General features: G+C 33.5%; 1 long non-coding RNA gene across 1 annotated transcript; it reads right to left on the minus strand.

Annotated features, from left to right (window-relative positions):
• Positions 1 to 1,030: 1,030 nt before the first annotated feature.
• LOC126750016 (uncharacterized) lies at positions 1,031 to 1,835 on the minus strand. The gene is made up of 2 exons (XR_007665547.1): positions 1,642 to 1,835; positions 1,031 to 1,590 (listed from the first exon to the last, which is right to left on the minus strand). It is a non-coding gene; the product is annotated as an uncharacterized LOC126750016 (long non-coding RNA).
• Positions 1,836 to 3,598: the final 1,763 nt, after the last annotated feature.

The following is a 3,598-nucleotide window of genomic DNA, read 5'->3' on the forward strand; positions in this document are numbered from 1 at the left end:
CTCGTGAGAGTGTGTAAACTGGTTCAATTCAGGAAATCAGTTTACACTTGATAATGGTTGGAGATACTTACCAACCGAAACGTCGTGTTACATTAAATAAATAAGACAACGCAAGTTCGACAAGATGTTTTCAAAGTACCATTGTCTACCACCTTCAAAAACAGACTGCATCAATTTTGCTAAGCATATAATTAACAGCACTTTTTATTTTAAAAATTGGACTCCTATCCTTAATAATTCAAAAACTATTCCAGGCATTCCTGCAGCAAATGTTTAGGGACAATTTCATATATGAAAAATGTTGGTACCTCCCCCTGAGTTATTCTCACATTTATGAAGTATACACCTAAGTTAAGCTAAACTATTTTACTTCATTGCAGCTTCTATTCGTGCAACACACTTCAAGCCTAACCTCACATGTTGAGAAACATTTAGAACTTCTAAAACTGGAGGTACAAAAGCCCCTAAAATCCATCTGGCACTTCATAGGAGAACTGGCTCATATAGTAAAGAAATCCTGGGATCTATCAACTGTACCGCTAAAACCGTTTCCAGAGTACCAGCACATACAAAAGATAGCAAGTCATATCTACAAAAGGGATGTTTCCACAGCCAATGGAATCTTAAATGTAACCCTAATAAGGGAAACTATTTTTATCCCATTGTTGGCTATCTGTGACCTAATGTCCAGATCGCCCTTAATAAATACAAATCCAGTATTGTTGGTGGCGCTATTAATTGTGAGAGCTTGCCTGGCCTCTGTGGATGGTGTATTGAATTATGTCAGTAGGGCTGAGGATAGCGGTGAGATTCTAAAGGAGGTTCGACAGAGTTTTAAAGAAGTTTTTGTCTCATAGTATTTGAAAATATGTTTGTGTTGTTTTAAGATCACAAATAAACTTCTTATTAGTTTAATATATTATTTTTTGTAATTTGTAATATAGAGAGAAAGGATTTGAGGGTAAATATATGAATCCAGGCAATGAGTATTCAAGGATTGTATTGTGCTATCAGGAATGAAACCTCAAAGTTTAAAACAAACTTTTACTAACCATCCAAACCTCAAATACAATTGAACATAATTTGTACTATAATACATAAACAGTCTTACACAAAACTAAGTATCAAACTGAAAATGGAATCTACACTAGTCTGTATAGACCCAAAAAGGCTTGTAGTAACAGTTCCTATAGTGTCAGCACTGCCCAGTGTGGCATTACCGATCGTTAATACAATCTGTGCGACTAAAAGTACAGCATACACATTGGGCACTGCCTGAATAAATGTTAAAGAACTTAAGGTATTTATTAAACTTAACACTGGGCTCACTAGGTCGGTTTGCAGTGTTGTCGCTAAGGGGGTAACAGTGGTAATCAATGAGCTAACTGAGGTACCAATGTTTGCTATAATATTATCCACTATTGTTTGTACTGCGCTTATTATAACTGTTGCACTGGTGTTGCTGGATCTGAATATTAGTTCATTGTTCTTTTGCAGTAGAACTTTTTGTAAGTTAGCAATGCTTGTTGTGAGGTTATGCTTTTGTTGTAGAGGAGAGGCGTTGTGGATACTAAAAAGCATGCTTAACAGCTAAAATGTATAAGGGTATTTACAGGTACATGTGTATATTATAATGCTTACCATGGCAGTTATAATTATTTTCTGCAACATTTTAATTTGATAGTTAAATTGAGTATAACCAAGCATTTATATAATGTGTAAGACAAATTAGTGCCTCATGGTCAAGATAAGAAACATTTTATATTTGGGTTTAGATTGTCAGGTAAATATTGTAAATTATTGCTTATCTAGTCTATTATAAACATTTATTTTAACACCTGTCTTTTCAGTCCCGACAGAAAATTCTTGTGAGATAACTTTAGGCTTCACAGTATATTATTGTTACAACATGATTTATTAGAACCCTGGCTTTTTCAATATTAAGATAATATTTGCGTATGGCTTAATGCCTTATTGTACAGGGTCCTTTATCTTAACAGATAAAATTTCATTCTTCACAGTTTGCATTCATGTTTCACTTTATCGAGCAACATGCAAATTAATTAACTACTCTTATCAATCTGTATATTTGTGTGTAAGGTATTTAAGACTTTTACTACTTACCTACTTAGGTTTTTTTAGATTTTTACTCTAATTAATGGCATATCAGACTTTTTACAGGAAACGGTTAGACCTGGAGTGGATAACAAAATACTGAAACAGGCATAATTTTTATGACTTTAACTCTAATCCAAACAATGTTGAATTCTAACCTGTTCAAACTGTTTTCAACATTAAATGGAATTTCATTTCTGTGGTCCATCCAAATGTTTACATACCAATTTTGGTGGCCTATGTGGTGACAATTATTGCAAATAGTACCATTTATATTGTAGTAGATAGTTTTTCAAGTGATCCAGAAAGTTAAAAAAAAAAACATGCTTTATGGTTATTAACAAAGAAAAATTGTTCTAAACAAAGCTACCTTAAACTTAACCACTACACCCCATACACACTCGAGTTCCAAAACAAACATCAGAAAAAAAATACATAAAAAGTAAATTAAATTCCATAATTATCTCCTCAAGTATAAGACAGCAAAGAATTCAAACCATACAAACAAATTAAATAAAATTCAAATACTGTAAACTTACACTTAGGGAAAATTAGAATGTGTCGACGTAGTATTCATCCAGTGAATAGTAACATTTTTTGGTCAAAACTATTTTCAATTTACGTTTAAAAGTGTCAATACATGTTGCCTCCCTGATTTCACCTGGTAAACGATTGAAAATTTTGATTCCCTCGTAGAAAATAGATTTTTTAGTTAATGTGGAGGAGGGGATTGGCAGATTTAGATCGTTAGTCTTAGAGTCACTTAAAACCGCATTCGTTGTTGCCGATCTTGCAGATAGGAAGCAAACCAAGAAGATCAAAGTCCCCGAAAACCATAATGATGAAGCTTCCGCAGCAGAATCCTATGGCAGACACAATCGAAAGCCTTCGACAAATCACAAAAAACTGCCGCCGAAACTCCACCAGCATTTATCTGGGAGTAAAGCTCATGAAAGCTCATTGGTACTGGTATTTTCACGGAAGCCAAATTGAAGTCTGGTGAAGATGTTTTTGGACTTTAAAAAGGACATTATTCGATTTTTAACCAGTTTTTCGATTACCTTTGATTCAAATTCAAATTCAAATAGATATAAGATCCAATATAGAGTGATAACAAAATTTAAAAATTTAGAACAATAGCATAATTGTAAGAATATAAGACACACTAACCAAATGATACAATCACAGAAAAATAATCAGGCATCATTCAAATTAAGATAGGAACACATCCTTTTTTTAAAAACATATTTAGTGCTGCTAAAGATGTCACACATCTCGTGAGAGTCTGATTAAACCATGTACAAGCACGGCACAGTGGAGCTTTGCTGGACAGATTTGTTAAGTTAAGAGAGGGATAAAATATATGGTGCCTCCTTGTATTGGCAGGAGGAACAAATAGAGGTAGCCTCTCTAAGAGCTCAGAACAATCAATTTTATTATTGCAAAGTTTATATAAAAATATCTGACTAGAGAGAATAGTATT

Source organism: Anthonomus grandis, unplaced genomic scaffold (assembly GCF_022605725.1).
Source record: "Anthonomus grandis grandis unplaced genomic scaffold, icAntGran1.3 ctg00001036.1, whole genome shotgun sequence".
In the NCBI taxonomy this organism is placed as follows: domain Eukaryota; kingdom Metazoa; phylum Arthropoda; class Insecta; order Coleoptera; family Curculionidae; genus Anthonomus; species Anthonomus grandis.